Source organism: Pongo pygmaeus, chromosome Y (genome assembly GCF_028885625.2).
Source record: "Pongo pygmaeus isolate AG05252 chromosome Y, NHGRI_mPonPyg2-v2.0_pri, whole genome shotgun sequence".
Lineage (NCBI taxonomy): Eukaryota > Metazoa > Chordata > Mammalia > Primates > Hominidae > Pongo > Pongo pygmaeus.
The window spans coordinates 41,788,147-41,806,423 of record NC_072397.2 but is presented as its reverse complement, the minus strand read 5'-3'; the positions used below and the strand labels follow the sequence as shown (position 1 = coordinate 41,806,423).

The window sequence follows — 18,277 nt, the reverse complement described above, 5'->3', positions numbered from 1 at the left end:
TTGTTTTGTTTAAAAAGTTGTAGAATTATATTTAAGAAAATAAAAATTATTAATGCATAGTCACATTAGAAAAATCAATTTCATTAGAAACTACTTCCAAGATTTTGTTGTTTATAATATTTTATGAGTATCTTTATAAAGTAACACTCACCGTCTTTACTCTTTGTTCTGTGAAAGTATATATGGATATTGCATACTCATTTATTGAAAATATCCAACCCTTCTCCATGAGTGATAGTAATTCCTCAGCTGCTTACTTTTATTCTTTTAACTGAATTTTCTCCAGATGCTTACACAATATCACTGTGCTTCTGGATAATTTTCAACATCTCCTGGCAATACTTTGCCTGACCATCTTGGTTGCAAATACTGACAGAAGAGGGGCATAAAGCTAATGGCTAATATGCAGATTATGATGAGCTACACAGCAATTATTGAGTCACAAGACTTCAGTAAAATGTTCCCTACAAAGAACATAAATATCAATATTATTATTACATTTTCTAAAAACTGAAAGCTGTAGTGTAGATTGTATGGCCCACCTCTGTCCCTTATCAATTAATTCCTCATTTGACAGCTGCAGTTTCACTGCTGGCCAGCAGGAGAATTGATGGCAGCATATAACTAGTATGATTAAGATAAGCATCCATAGTTACCCACCAAACTGGAATTATTTTCTGTGTTGGGAGGAAGATGAGCTCCACTTTTCCAAAACTCCAGCCATGGTGTCAACAATAATACAAAATATAAGATTAATAGAACGTGTAAGCTCCCCTGTTTCAGAGATGCAGGGAAAAATGCCAGAGTCACTACATGTGAGATAATCACCAAGGAACGCCATATCATGACATAGATGAATTTTACCACCTGTAGCTTAATGGCAGCAAAGTCGTTGCCAGTGTGGATGGCCAGTATATTGCAGTGAATGGCACCTATACAACTGAGAAGAGGGAATATGTCATCAGCAATCATCATCAATGCTATTAAAGATAAACACAAAAATGTTAGAGAATAATTTTCATTAGCAATGGCCACTTTCTCTTTTAAACTTGCCATGTTAAGATATATTTCTCCCAACCCACCTCCTTCAGAAAATAATTTACTTACAAGAAAGAAAAAAAAAAGAATTGTTATCTTTCCATTATCAGGGATTTAGTAAATATATGCATGCAAAACATATATTACACCTGGGAAAAACAAATAATAAGTGAATACACACATACCCAAATTTATAAATGTATATCCACATTCCCTCAAAATAAAATAACTGGAACACATGAAATTGGATAGAGACATTCATGTCTGATGCTATAAGGTGTGACATCACCTAGAAAGAAGTCTCAATTAAGAACAAATAAAATTACCTGAATTAGATCTTGAAAAAGTGGTTTCTTTTTTATAGAAACTTAGAGTGTAAAGTAGGAAATTACAGTGTAAAATGGGAGGCAAATGCAATATAAACTGTGTTTTAGACTATGGTGATAACAGGAAATCAGAAATAAGCTGTGGAGTTCAAGTAAATTCTGGAAGTGGAGCTGCCAGATTTTGCTGAGTGATGGAATACGAGGTACTAGAGAAGCAGAAAAATTAAAAGTTTTAGAAATTAAGTGATATGTGTGGGCATGTTTTTGTTTATGTGTATTTAGGTAATTTTATCAGAAAGTTTTTAAGAAGAAAATTAATTTAATTTTGACATTTTTATCCCAATAATTAGACTAATATGCACAAGGAAGAAAACCAAAATTATATAGTAGTTGTATAATCAGTTCAAACAATCTTCTACTACATTCAGTTGAAAGAGTAAAAATTCATTTCACATATACAGGAGGGTTAAAATAATACAGTCTTTATACACAATGAAATGAAAACAGAAAGCAAAAAGAGGACAAATAGACTTTACTCATCTAAAGTAATTATTCGTTTTCTAACACCATTTAGAAAATTACTATCGAGTCCATTTATTCCTTCAGGAATACCCAAAGAGAAACTCTAAAGCAATAACATTCTTAACTGCATTTATGAGAAATAAGACTGAATAAAAGGAAATGACCTAAAAGTTAAATTTTAGAAAGTAAATTTTAGCTGGGTGCAGTGACTCATACCTGTAACCCTAGCACTTTAGAAGGCTGAGGTGATTAGATCACTTGAGCCCAACAAAAACAACAACAAAACACCAAAAATGTTAGCCAGGCATGGTGGCACATTCCTGTAGTCTTAACTATTCAGGAGGCAGAGGTGGGAGGCTTGCTTGGTCAAAGGAAGTAGGCATAGTACTTTTATTTGCCTGTCCCTTTACCCCAGCACTTTGGGAGGTTGAAACTCAGGGGTAATCATGTAGACCAACCCCGGCAACAGATTAGAAATTATGACCTCAGCAGAATGGAGCTGAGTTACAGTCAATATTCCTGTTGATTGACTACAGTAACCTCAGACAGGAATAAAGTTCAGAGGGCAGGCCATGGAAGATACAGGCCTTGAGTGCACCCAGTGCTCAACTATGTGATGCAGGTGCAACCTGGCACTGAGTCAACTTTGTCGGTCAAATTACTCCTGCCATGAAAGTCTGCTCGTTAATGTTTCCCCTCATGCTACCAGGGCTGAAGCTATAGTAGGCTTAAAGACCTTAATTTCCTTCTTTTCATTGCCCTGAATCTCTGGACAGTCTTACTGTGGAAGAAAGCTTCCAAACAAAGACAAACTACAAACACCGAATTAGGCACATACATCACTGCACAGAAATTGAGGCATAGTCACAAGCATTAGGATCAATGAAAGAAACATGATGGCATCAAGTGGTTAAAATAAAGCGGTGGTGGTGACTGCCCCAAAAGAGATGGGCGTGGACACATGGCCTGACAAGGAATTCAAAATACTTGTTTTAAGACAATGCATTGAACTTCAGCAAAACACAAAGAATTCGGAAATTTATCAGAGAATTTACATAAGAGATTTTACACAGAGAATTTACACAGAGAACTTACACAAGAGATTAAAAAATGGGAGGAAAAAACAAACAGAAATCTTGAAGAATAAAACACAACAAAATAAAAAATGCAATTGACTTTAGTGACAATAGAAGTGGTCAAGCAGCAAAACTCACAGACAAGTCAATTCAAAATGTAGAGTCAGAGGAGAAAACATAAATAAGATTCATGAGACTAATGGGATAACATCCAAAGAGCAAATGTATCAGACACTGGCATTTAAGAGTGTGGTAGAGCTGGGTGTGATGGCTCATGACTGTATCCTCAGCAATTTTGGGGGCCAAGGCAGGTGGATCATATGTTGTCAGGAGCTTGAGAGTAGCCTGGACAATATGGTGAAACAGTTTATCTATTATAATACAAAAATAAGCTGGGTGTATTGTTGGACATCTGTAATCCCAGCTACTCAGAAAGCTGAGTCAGGAGAATCACTGGAACTCAGGAGAATCACTGGAACCCAGGAAGTGAGTGTTGCAGTGAGCCACAATCACACCATTGCACTCCAACCTGAGAGAAAAGAGCAAACCTCCATCTCAAAAAAAAAAACACCATATTTCTTCAGGCAAAAATAGAAACACAACACACCAAAACCTAAGAGATTCAACCAAAACAGTTTTAAGAGGGAAGTTATGGCAATAAATGCCTTCAACTACAAGAAGACATCAAATATACAACTTGATGTTTCAATGAAGGAGTTAGAAAAACAAAAATCTAAACTCAAAAGTAAAAAAAGAAAAGAAAACAAAACAAAACAAAAAAAACAAAAGAAAACAAAGCCCCTTATAAAGGAAATCAGAGCCATAAAAGAGTTACCATAATTGATACCCAGAAGCAAATTAATGGTAAGAAATCAAATCAGCAATAAAAGGTCACCTATTAAAGAAAAGCCCTGGACCTGATGTATTCACTGCTGCATTCTACCTGCCACAAAAAAGAAACTACTGCCACTTTTTTTTAACCTAGTCAAAACATAAAACAAAAAGGAAGATATGGGAACTGTTCCAACTCATTCCATTGGGATGGCATTATGCTGATTACAAAACCAGACAAAGATACAAGAAAAAAGAGAAAACTATGCGCTAATATATCTGATAAACATAATGTAAAAATCCTCAATAAAATACTGGGGAAATGACTTATAATGACCATTTAGAAAATCATTCACCATGATCAAGTGAGATTACAGGGATGCAGGAATGTTTTAATATATTGGAATCATTAAATGTCATACATCATATCATCAAAATAAAGAACAATATCTGTGCAGTCATTTCAATAAGTTAAAAAAGTTTTGACAAAATTCAACATTTTCACAATAAAATCTCTTAACAAATTATGCATGGAACAACTGTAACTCAACACAACAAAAGACATAGACCCAAATAACCAGATAATGCCATATATACAAACCTTTAGCTAATATTACACTCAAAGGGAATTAAAAGATGAAAGCTTTTCTGAGAAGATCTGAAGGAAGACCAGGATGTTCATTTTCACTACTTCTATTAATGTAATAATAAAAGACCTTAGCCAGAACTATTAGACAAGAGAAAGTAAGAAAAGCTACCCAAATTAGAAAGAAAAGAGTAAAATTGTGCATATATGCTAATGACATACTATCGAAATCCTTAAACACACAAGTAAAAAGTAGTTAGAACTAATACAGAAGGTAAGTAAAGTTTCAGTTTACAAACTCAACATATAAAATTGCATAGCATTTCCATACACTAACAGCAAAATATCAAAAAAACCCCAAAAATTTAAGAACACAATGTTATTCATAATAGGTATGGGGGATAAAAGGGAGTAAATTTAACCAAGGAGATAAAAAAATCTGCGTTTGAAATCTATGAAACACTAATAAAATGTTAAAATGGCATACATAAATGGAAAGATATTTATGTTCATTGATTGGAAAAAGTAATATGGTTAAAATGTTTATATGATCCAAAGAAGTGCACAAGTTGAATGCAGTCTCTATCAAAACACCAATGGCATTTTTCACAGAAATTGAAAAAAAATGCTAAATAAATATGAAACCACAAAAATCGTGAATAGCCAGAGCTATCCTGAAGACGTCAATGGGGTTGGGGATTGAATCCATAGAATTGGGGATGTCACAATGTTATAAACCAATACAATAGAACACACCGAGCAAAAATAAATCTACGCCTGTATAGCCAACTGATATTCTGCAGAGGTGCCAAGAAAACAAAATGAGGAAATGTCAGTCTCTTCAATAAGTGGTGCTGGGAAAACAGGACAGCTATATGCAGAAGAACATAATTAGAACCCTATCTCTCACCAAATACAAAAATTAACCCAAATGGATTAAAAAGATTAGTGCAGTGGAGTGCCCCTATAATTTTAGCTACTCAGGGGTTCCAGCAGGGAGGATTACCTGAGCCTAACTGTTCAAACCTATAGCATGAAACACTTAACGCCACTGCACTCTACACTAGGTAATATAGTGAGACCTGACCTATAAGAATATATATTTAAAAACGTTTAAAATTAAAGATGTAATGACAACACCAATCTGTGAAACTAGTAGAATAAATCACAAAACACATTTAATGGCCTTGGTCTGGGCAAGAATATTTTTTGGATAAGACTTCAACAACGCAGGCAAAAAAAATGCACAAACAGAAAAGTGAGGTTACATCATACTAGAAAAATTCTTTACAAAAATAAAATAAAATAAAATAAAATAAAATAAAATAAATCACCAGACTAATATAATGAGAGCAAATATTTTCCAACTGTCCATCAGAAAAGGGGTTAATCAAAATGTACAGGGAAATAAAAACAGATTTAAAAGAACAAGAAAATAATAACCCAATTAAAAATATGTATCTTCTGTTTACCAAAGAATGCATATACACAGCTAACAGGTGTAGTGTGTGTGTGTGTCTTTTGCTGTGTGTATATATATATATACACACACACACTATATATAAATATGTCAACATTTCTCATCATCACAGAATTGCAACCTCTACCTTCCAGGTTCAAGTGATTCTACTGCCTCAACCTCCTAAGTAGCTGGGATTACAGGGGCATGCCACCACACCCAGCTACTTTTGTATTTGTAGTAGGGGTGGTTTCACCATGTCATCAAAGCAGGCCTTGAACTGCCACCCTCAGATGATCTGTATGCCTTGGCCTTTAAAAGTGCTGGGATTAGAGGTGTGAGCCACCATGCTCAGCCTATTGCAAAAAATTTAAGAAATGTATAAAATTTCTTAAATTAACATTGTAACAAAGAAAAATTTTGCCAGGCATGATGGCACATGCCTGTAATCCCAACACTTTGGGAAGCCAAGGTGTGTGGATCACTTGGTCGGGAGCTTGAGACCAGACAGGCCAATATAGTGAAACCCCATCTCTACTAAAAACACAAAAATTAGCTGGGCTTGGTGGTGTGAGCCTGTAGTCCAAGCTATTTGGGAGGCTCAGGCAGGAGAATCCCTTGAACCTGGGAGTTGGAAGTTGCAGGGAGGTAAGATCACACCACTGCCCTCCAGCCTGGGTGACAGACACTGTCTCTAAACAACAACTACAGCAACAAAACTAGGTGTGTTTTTACTACATGGAGATTTATTGGTTCTAATATTTTCAAGTGTCTTATTTATTTGTTGAGATTTCTGGCTAATGTATTGTTCATTTTTTTGTTGTTTCTGCCTAAGTCCTTCTCTTTCAGGAGATTCAGTCAATTAAACTTAAATTTTCTCCAGATTATGGCCCAAAATCACTTCATGCATTATCGCTGGTATTAATGCTTTGGCTTTGCAGGAGGGTTTATTACCCTGCTGGTGTCACTAACGGCCTAGCTATTACTATTTTTTATTTGAATAGAAGATTAAATCATGAGATTGCACATTTTTGCAGTGTTTATAAACTTCTGCATTTACCTTTTAAAGAAAGGTAATACTTACCCCAATGACTCCTTATTCTATAAAATGTATATATTTTTTATACATTTTACTATCTTGGAAGTCTAAATGCAGATCTGAATGAAATTAGTTCTTACAAAATTAATAGTACTCGTGAAAATCAGTATAGTAGCAGACAGAAGTCATATGGAAATGAATTGTTTAGCTCCATTTTTGTATTCTAAGTCACAGCTCTGAATTTAAGGATGAGTAGAAAATCTACTACTAACATGTTAAAACATATGAGTTGACAAATAAAACTTGTGAGATTATTTTCGAGTCATACTCTCTTCTCTCTCACTCTACCCTCATTCCTTCCTTTAAGGTTATATTCATATCACTCATTACTATTTAGAATGCCCGTTAAGTTGAATGAGAATAATATTAAAAGGAGCAGAAAAAACCACTAACTAAATCCCATTTTCATTTTTTAAAAACTCTCAATATATTATGACTGATAAAAATTGAATAGGAAAATTTTCAAAATTGTGAAAACTAAACAAAACTAAACAGGGATGCATTTCACTTAGAGGAACAATGATTACCCAATCCTTAATCTTGTTAGTGAACAATTTGTATTCTATTTACTTGTTGGAAACAGAATGAGAGAGATTTGTATCACTTACCTCACTGTAGATCCTAAAGGAAGAACGTGCCAAAAAAAGTAACGCGGCTTTATTTCTTCTAAAGTCTTTTTTGAAAAACATTAGGGTAATTTGATCCAAAAGTACTTACACAGTAATAAAGTTCATGGCAAATGATATCAGAATCTGTCAATAGCTTTTCACTTAATTTCAGATATATACAATGCATAGGTGCCTCACCACAGCACCGAACAGTTGAGCAGAGAATGCTGAAAGTAAAGCTCATATGGTGTGTGTGCCCAAGGACCATTTTTTCTTCGAAAGATGAAACTCCTCTTGTAATTTCTTTATCAGTCTCTTCAAACACGGTGTCCATTCTTAGCATGCTGCTAATTCAAACTCTTCTTTTCAGTGAATCCAGTATAGTTCCGTATCAAATCCGAATAGAAGAAAACAAGATTCAGTATAATTCACTATTCATGGAAAATGTAAAAAGGTAAATATGGATCACTAATCACAATAAAAAATATATATCTGGTTTCGGAAATATTGAATCACCATTTGACATAACGCAGTCAATTAAAGCATTTGACATAATTTAGTCAATATGTCAAATAACTTGACATATTATTTCTTCAGCAAACATTGTTTCAAGGAAATAGACAATAAAACTACTATGAGGACTTAACTACCTCTTAACAACAAGATGATTGTCCTGTCTTCAAGTAGTAAGAAGAAAGGGATATATTTATCATAAGTTTTCTTTTTGTGCTCTGCAGCCAGTGTCTGCCGCTGACATTGACTAAAACAAAACCGTACAAGGTCTAAGCCAAGTGCAACCGTGATGACACTAAGAAAACTAACAAGCAGATTTTTCTGATTTGGAAAGGACTACAAAACAGTGAGCCCTTTAAGTTCCACTTATTGTTAGATGTTGGTCATTTTGCATTTAAAATACTGTTTCTTGGCTTGATGCTATGAAATTATTAATCAAGTAAAGTTTCAATTTAAATAGAAAGGAAATCCAGACTTTGCATGGTTATAGAAGATGTAAATTCTATTTTGTTGGGGGAGGGTATGAAGAAGCTCATATTAGGTTCTTTCCGGACAAACTATCAGATAAATTAATGATACATTGTGAAGATCAATTAGTCATTATCGGTGGGAAGCAATATTCAACAAAAATGAATAGAAAGGAAGATAAAAGGCAACAGTACTTTTAAAAGTAAATTACTTGATTTACTTTTAAATCAAGTAAATATTGGAATGGAATTTAGACAGAAAACTTTTCTGACTAAAAATTCTATTAATATAATAAAAAGGCATGAAATGTGTAAGAATATAATGCAAATTAACAGAGACAGAACATAATATTTCCCCAGAAGATGTTGGTCATTTGTTAAAATATATCAATGGGAAAAATAGAAGTAGTAGTTTAAAAAAGTGGGAGGGAAGAATCAAGAAGTTATCTATTTTATTTTTATTTGATAAGATGTTCATTTCCTGAACTTTCTTTGCGTTGCTTTTATTCTCATAACTTACCATAAACATCCTTTCCTCCAATTTGTTAAGTTTTATACTGTAGAGTATTAAATTCCTCAACTGCTGTCGTTTATTATTCTGATCTAAATCACACCTTTAACTATATGCACGTATTTATTCAAAGACAAAAAGCTTTATCACATTTTAAAATACATCCTCCTGGACCCAACCCATCAATGTGATTGATCGTTTCCTCTTTCATGTAATTTCTTTTATTCTCTTCTTCACTGCCCTGATTTTCTTATCACACATATATAAAAACTCCATATTTTACGAACCACAACAGAAACTGTCTCTTTTGGTACTGACATTTTTCTCTGCTTTTAATTTCAACAGAGAATTTCTATTAGGTATTTTCTTTCCATCAGTTCATATTCTGTCTCACATTTTATCCCACAGCAATGAAATCACAGTCCTTTCTCAAAGACCATCAGTGACACCCTAATTGCTAAATTTAAAATGTTATATTGAATTTCAGGTGAACTTTTTTCTATTGATAATATGCCCTCACTTGAAAATTCCACTTACCTTACCAGTCAGGCGCTCATCCCCAACAGTCTACCAAATATACTATACTTAAAATAATCAATTTTTTGCCAAATATAATATATATATATATTTAATTTCGTGTCTTTGTTGTTTGTTTGTTTACTGAGACAGGGTCTGTCTCTGTTGTCCAAGCTGGAGTGCAGTGGTGCAATCAAGAACTCACTGCAGCCTCAAACTCCCATGCGCAGATGGCATTTCCTCATCAGCCTCCTGGGTGATTGTGACTATAGGCCACCCAGAATAGCTAATTTTGGTAGAAATGGGGTCTCTCCCATGTGTTGCAGCCTGGACTTGAGTTTCTAGGATCAAGCCATCTGCCTGCCTCAAGCTCCCAAAGTGCTAGCATTGGAGGTGCAAGTCACCAGGCCTGGCCAAATATAAGTTACTTCTTATTCACCCTCTTCCTGGAACTATTCCTGATAAATTTGTTCTCAATCTCCCAGTTATCTCTTCCTGTATGATGGATTTCTGAATGGTACTATGAGTCCCAAATGGTTATCTCCAGCCATTCTCTTACCAAAGACCAAATCATATATGGCTGTATTGCACATACTCATGTTTAACAGGCAATTTGATCTCAAGGCTATACACTGAATTCTGATGCTCCTTCCAAACAACTTCCCCCAAGTGTATCCCATTTCATCTGATAGTAATTACATCCTGTTGCAAAGGCCTAAATCTATAAGGTCATTCTTGATGCTTTTCTTTTCATCTACTCATTTCCATTAATCCTCAAATTCTGCATGTTTTCCTTCTAAAACAGGTCCAGAATCTAACCACTTTTCCCTATTTTTCCTGCTGTCACCCAGATACAGGTTATCCACATTTCTCATCTGATTAACTCAGCCTCTTTACTGATCTCCTACCTTCCACTATTACAAGTATTACACTATCAGTACTATTACAACTAGGTGAATTATATCTCAGATACTATAAAATTAACCATTTTAAAGTACACATTCAGCGATTTGCAGGATATTCCCAATGTTATGATACCATCACTATTATTTAAACATAGAAAGTTGCCCTTACCTTAAAAAGTAACTCTACCTATGAACATTCAATACCAGCTCCCCTTTTTCCTAAGCTAAAACCATGGTCTTTATAATGTAAAAAACAACCATATATTATTTTCTTCTTATTTTCATTTGCATATCTTCTTCTACCATCCTCTTTCTTGTTCAGAGCCTCAGTATACACTGTGACTTCAGCGGTTTTGTGCTCCTTGTTGTTTCAAGAAGTTTGCTCAAATCTCCTTTGAGCTTATGCTATTCACTTGCTTATAAATGAACCCAAAATCCTTATCCTTCTTACATAAAAATAAAATCACTAGATATTGTCACTACTTTCCCCTAAAGTGAAAATGTAAGTTCCATCAGTACATGGATTTTTGTCCTTGCTCAGGTGAACTGGCATAAACAATACTTGATGTATTCACAGTTAAATTGATCTTTTCTTATTTATTTATTTATTTATTATTTTTGGCATGTGAGTGGGGTGAGATTTAGTCTTTCTCTGTTGCTCAACCTGGAGTGGCAGGATCTCAGTTCACTGCAACCTCTGCCTCTCAGGTTCAAGCAATTGTCCTGAGTCAGCCTCCTGAGTAACTGGGACCTCATGCACCTGCCAGCCTATCTGGCAGTTTTTTTTTTTTTTTTTGACATTTTTAGTACAGACTGAGTTTTGCCATGTTGGCTAGGCAGACCTCAAACTCCTGAATTTGAATGCAATATATTATATAGACAAAGGAATACTTAGGGAGTTTTTAAATTATAAAGCTGTTTTTGTTCATTAATAAGAGATTACTTTGAAAGTGTATTTTCATTTAGAAAAAAATTAACTCTTTTTTAAGTTTGTTTTTGATCAACTAGTTTAACATTTTATTAGCTACCAGGTATATATTTAAAATCATTTATGTCAGACAATATTAAATTAAAAATATATGTATTTCTTAACTGTTCCCCTATACTTGGTGTTGGTAACTAAACTGAGTTTTATTGAATCATATGTTAAAAAATACTGAAACCTTAGTGTAAAAAGAAGCCAAATTTAATGGCACAAAATATTTATATTTAAAATGTATTCATGATAAATATTTTAATAAACCAAGCCTTGAAGTTGCTTAATGTTACTTTATTTAAATTCTAAGAGAGGTATGGCTTTAAAAATCATAATGTGAGAAGAGAAATTTTGAGTGCATTGTATTACTTCTAAATATCCACCTCTGTCCAACAAAATAAGTAGTAATGTTCAAATCTTACACAGAACAGAAACTCAGGGTGTGAAATCATATAAGTAAATTAACAAATGATAACAAAATTTAGTTCATTTCAAGAGAAAACTGAGGTTTAAGAATACAATTAACAACACATTCTGTACTGATCTTTAATTGGAAAATGTGAAGTTATATTTGTTTATGTTTTTATCTGTGTGAGTGTATTTTCTAACACATTGCAGAATTTTCTAGCTAAACTCACTGCTTAAAAGGGTAGAGCTTTATTTGTCTGGTGGGATCTATGTAGAAAGAAGAGTTTCCTTTATAAAAACACATTTTTTTGTTAATTTATTTACAGTTGCATTGACATAGTTAATGTATATAATCAAAAAATTTTTGTAAACAAACAAATTTTTTAAAAAAACCAAACAGATATAATGTCATTAAAATATGGACATAAGGGATCTGTAGTTAAAAATCTGAATAGTCACTGGATTTGCTGTTAATATCAAAATTTAAAATATTCATTCAAAGATGGCTGTATTGATAAATGAGTTGTTGTTAATATTAATTTGTCACTTGATGAAAAGAAAAGTGGACAGAATCATTTTCATACTACAAGCATTATTTTTTCTTCTTATCTCAGGTTGTCAGCACTTTTTGAGTGGGAATATCTGCTCTCTGTTAGATCTCACCCACCAGAAAAACTTGTGGGACTCAAAAATACTGGTGCTACTTGTCACATGAATTCTGTGATCCAACAGCCACATATACTATATTATATATATTATATATACATTATATATAATATATTTTATAATATATAATTATATATTATATAATATATTATTATGTAAATCCATATATTTTATATAAATCTATATATAGTATTAATTATATATTATATATTATATAATTATATAATATATTATATATTATATAATATATTATATAATTTATAAATTATATAATATATTATATAATTATATATTATATATTATATAATATATTATATATAGTATAAACTATATATTATATATATATAATTTATGTATATATATAGTTTCCACCAGAAACAGTATTCTTGCAATTGAATGCATAGGTCAAAATATAGACAATGATTTTTTCAAAGATGAGAAGCAGAACGGTTAGGTAAATTCTAATTATTAATTTTTATTACTTTGAAGATTCTGATAGCAGCTACTGTTTTTCTCTCAGAAATTACTGTACTTTAAAAGAATTATGCAGGAAGATCTTCTTCATAATATGGCTAAAATCTCTGAGATACTATGACTGACATATTTATGTTATCTCTTTCATAAGCTGTGCTTTTTCTAAAATTCTCTCTATATTTTTCTCAAATGAGAGCTTTTTCTGCTAAAGAAACAAATTTCTTCTTCAAATTATGTCATGTGAACTTGTAAAAAATATTAGTTAAGGATTATCATCAAACTGCCTATGAAAGGTATTCATTTGAATATAAAGCGGTAAAAGAGTTAGATCATAGTGGTAGGTCACCTATTTAGGATACATCTCCAAATAAGAGAATATGGGATACCTAAATTTTGGTAATGTTTATACTCAAGATCTTTATTATTGTTATATTTTTTTTTTACTTTTCTGTACAGATATTGATAGAAACTAAATTTAAAAAATAGAATATTATAACTGTAGTAAATGGTTCTACAATTTCTTCTCTTTTTCCTTTCAGTGGGCAGAAATAGTTTGTCTTTTGGCTACTAGTTTCTCAGCACTTATCATATATAGGATTACAAAACACACACTTTCTTTCTCTTTGCTAGATCCGGTAAATTATATCATCCAAGCATCGTAGTCGTGGTAGCTTTACTTTTAGTAGAGTCTTCATATGGGATGTTCACTAATACTTCCTTAACAGCCACTATGGGAAGAAAAATTGTAATGTAAGTTCCAGTACTATAGCCCTTATGACTCCTAGGGTGTTGAATTTAACACATATAGTGATGGTTAATCATACCAGCAAGAAGCAAATGAAACAGACAGAAAATAAAATTGCAAATTAGATATCTCACCTTTGTACTTGGTTGCTTTTGCTTTATGTTGTCTTGGCAACATTCTGTGGAACATATATCTGCCTTGTTTCTTTTTCTATGCAATCAGCTTCTCCAAGGCAGGACATAGGTATTGTTTCTTTCTTTGTCACAAACCTAAGACACAATTAAAAGCTTACAGAAATTTCTTAGATACTTGTAAACAAACAGTATTTTGATTTATGGCTACAAACATCTTTTGAGTTTTGGAGCTTCTGTCTATGCTCCCCTTCCTTCCACAACTATGGTTAATAGGCATATTTATTGAGTGTTAATAATTCTGATTTAATCATGTAAATAATCTTATGTAATTTGGAAAATGCATTATTCTCAAAAGAAAATTCTGAATCCTAGAAAGACTATGTAACTTACTACCCAATCTGTACTTATTCCCCCAAAGTTACTCATGGCAGAGGACTCACTTGTCTTTACTAATGCCTACTTGACCAAACTTTACTGTATTACATCTAGTGTATATTATTATTTTATTACTCTTTTATAATAACTTTTCTGTGAACTCAGTTATAATAGTCCATGTTTGAAATAAGCAATAATCATAAAAATTAATAAATAAATTAAGTGCTTTGAAAATTAGGAGCCTAAACAGTATATCACTTTATTCAGTAACATTTGGTATTTGTTGTAACATCTTTCCTTGTATTTATAAAGTTAAATTAGTGCATTACTGATTTCTTTTGGTCTTTAATGTTGGTACCCAAGATAATTTACTAGAATAGTTTTATTAATTTGAAGACAAACCAAAGCTAAGTAAGATAAGAGACAGAAAAGAGTACAATATTAATGTCCTAAGACAGCCTCAAGACATCTTTGTTCATTTAGCTGTTTCCAAACTACAGTCCTATGTACCCAAGGAATTTTGGTAACAGTTAAGGTAAATTTTATGAAAGTGATTATTTCAGTTTCATAAAAACCTCAATAAATTGACTAAACATTACTCAGAAAAAGGCTTCATATAAAGGACATTATGTTATGTGAAATTAGCCAGGAAATATAAAGACAAAGATTTCATCTTTTTATTTATATGTGAGAAATAACAAAGATGATCTCACGGAGGTAGAAAATAGAATGACAGATTATTATAGACTGTGAAAGATATTGAGCAAACAAATAAGTGAGTTAGTTGATGGGTAAAAAATACAGTTAGAAGGAATAGGTTCTAAAGTTTGATTGTATAGGAGGGAGAATATAGGTATGAATAATTTGTTATAGATTTCAAAATAACTAGAAGTTTAGATGTGGAAAGCTGTTTACACAAATATGTCAGTAATAATTTCAGGGGTGCATTAAAGAAGGACATGTTGATTTCCATTTGGAGAATCCTCTCCAGGATGATTGGGAGGTGATTAGAACCAGGAAAACATGATGCATTCACTTGAGGTAGCAAACTTATAGAGATGCAGCAGTAATACAGAGATAAGATTAATCTACACATATTTCTCTTACACTCTCTAAGGAACAGAAATTCCAAAATCTAAGTCTAGGCCAGAAGAGAAACATAGACTGCAAATAACAATAGGCCAATTAGGAAGGGCCATAACATAGTTGGATTACAATGTACCAATATCAGTAGCCCTAATGGTGTATTTATAAGTCTTGACTAAGGTAGACTGCATTTTGCATTCATAGTGGTTGATGCTACTGCTTATCTACTATAAAAAGATAAAAACATAGTATATTCTAACCAATTTGAACAAACAAATTGCTGTTCCTCAAGCTACACAACACACTTCATATCCTATTGTTTCCAACAATGGGTGTTGAGATATCACATCAAATAAAAAATTATATGAATTATTTAAAATCAGAAGGCGATTATATCTTCAGTAAACCCTATATCTAACAACAAAAGCTTTAAAATAATATAGAAATAAACTAGGAGACTTAATGCTTTCAAGGAAAATTTTGACTGGCTAGCAAAGCAGTCAGAAATCTTGGCACAATGGTGCTTCAACGTACTGTGGATTCTGATAATATGCACTTCACTGGGATAAGATGAAACCAAATTTTAGAGGCATCACTTAATAAATTCTACCACAAAAGTGCTCCAAGCACAAATATATAATCTACTATGCTTCACATATTGTGACATATGAAAATTGTGCATATTGGTTTTAATATTTTAGAATTTCTATTAAAATCTATCCATATTCTTTATCTCAACAAGAAATTAAACTATCAAACATTAAATGTGAAGAACGTGTAGAATTAAAATCTTCTTGTTTTTGACATTTTTCACCATTTTATGTTTTTTCTGGTGATAAAAAATAAGGTTTCTGAGCAATACAGCTGTTATTCTAGGCAACTGTTGTAATTTAGGTAATTCCATCCCTTGGCTACATGAACTTGATGGGAAGTCATGCTAAATGTTACAGCACAAGACAAGCTTTAAATGATTAACCTGGCCGGGTGCAATGACTCACCACCTGTAATCCCAGGACTTTGAGAGACCGAGGCGGAGGTGGGTGGATTGTGAACTCAGGAGATCCAGAACACCCTAACACAGTGAAACACTGTCTCTACCAAAAATACAAAATTAGCCAGATGCATGCCTGTAATCTCAGCTACTTCGGAGGATGAAACAGGAGAATCGCTTGAACTCGGGGGGTGGAAGTTGTAGTGAGCCAAGATCACAAACATTGCACTTCAGCCTAGGCAACAAGAGTGAAACTATCAAAAGAACAAATGAAAGAAAAGAAGAAAGGGAGAAAGAAAGGAAAGAAATAAAGAAAGGAAGGAAGGAATGTAGGAAGGAAAAGAAATGGAAAGAGAATGGAAGGGGAGAAAAGAGAAAAGAGGGAAGAAAAGAGAAAAGAGAAAAGAAAACTGCATTACTCACATTGTGGCTAATCTTCCCAGAATATTTTAACACAAATATTTTTTTTAACTTAGAAGTGCTCATGAATGGATTTTATTTATATTTGTGGTCAGTATTTGTTCTTTACAGTAAATTTCATATTAAAGCTGGTAAAATCGTTAAGTTTTACTGCCACTGGATTTTGAGAAAGACTAAATAAATTATGCTCTTATTGAAATATCACACATTTTTATGAACTAGGACAAGGTAGTACCTAATTACAAAGAAAGTATCACAAGGGTAAAATAAAACATGATCCCACTTAAACTATTCTTCCTCCGATCATCTTGCCATAGCTGTCCTAGAAATTTTTTTTTAATTTGCAGTCACAGCTGATAAGTTACAAAATATGTAATAAAATAATAATTGAAGACCATATAAGTAAATCATCAAAATGAGTTTTGAAAAAGAAAATTATTATTATTATTATTTAACCTGCTGATACAAAGAGCCTGTTGAATGAGGATATAATGGAGCATCTTCTGTTGGAGAGGTCTTATGCCCATCTAAAACATCATGGTCAACTGGCTCCAAATTCTAAATATTTAAAAAGATTGACAATTTGATTATAAAAGTAACTTTATAACTTATATTTTATTTTCTTCTTTAGAATAAACTTTTAAGAAATGCAAGAAAGCTGACAGCTATAACATCTTTACAATTCCTGCAAATGATTTATAATTTAGGGAAAAATTCTGAATTATTTTAGCTACATAATTTTTAGCCCATTTCACACAAGCTGCTTCCAAAAGGAAATTACTTTTTAAGAACAAACAAACCATTGCTAATCATTTCACAAAATAAATATTTTTAAGGGCAATATTAATACATAAACATTGGCTTACACATTTAAAAATTACTTCTCTTTCTCCCAGATATAGTTGCTGAACTTTGGGGTCTTCCCCCAGCCACCTCATCTAGACAAAGTTCTCAAGCATTTGCAAGTGTCATCCTAGCACTATTTGATTTTTCTAATAAATAACAATTTGATGTTTTATTGTTTTTTACTGGAGGACAACAATTTTTGTAGGCATATTTAATTCTTTCCAGTATATGGTTCCCTTTCAATTTTCTACATACACTAAATGACTCAATTTTCTTTCTTTTTTTTTCCCATGTGAAAGCACAAACACAATCCTTCACTTCCACAAATTATGCAGTTGAGTTTCCCACATTTGGGGAAATTTCATGGGTCAGCCCATCTAGAGTGCAATAGATCCGCCTTGCCTTGGGAAAGCCACCTTCGTGATCATGGTGTCTCCCCTGGCAGGGAAGTATCCATTTTCTTTTTAAGACTTCCATTAGCCTTCGAAAGAAAATACAAATATAAATGTAATAGAATTCAGAATAATTTTCAGTATCAGCTTAAAATGTTAATTTCAATCATCCATGATTATTCTTTTCTAAAACAGTTCTTAATTCTGACAGAGGCTTCTACAAAATTGTAAGAAAAAACACTATGATAAACAATGAAATGACTGCTAAATAAACCTACCATACATTTTATGCACTGATATACTCATT

General features: G+C 32.7%; 1 non-coding gene and 1 pseudogene across 1 annotated transcript; both read right to left on the bottom strand.

Moving 5' to 3' along the window:
- Nucleotides 1–503: 503 nt before the first annotated feature.
- Nucleotides 504–1,056, bottom strand: LOC129025794 (testis-specific XK-related protein, Y-linked-like; annotated as a pseudogene).
- Nucleotides 1,057–17,871: 16,815 nt separating this feature from the next.
- On the bottom strand, nucleotides 17,872–18,031 carry LOC129025995 (U1 spliceosomal RNA). The gene has a single exon (XR_008497380.1). It is a non-coding gene; the product is annotated as a U1 spliceosomal RNA (small nuclear RNA).
- Between the last annotated feature and the right edge of the window lie 246 nt (nucleotides 18,032–18,277).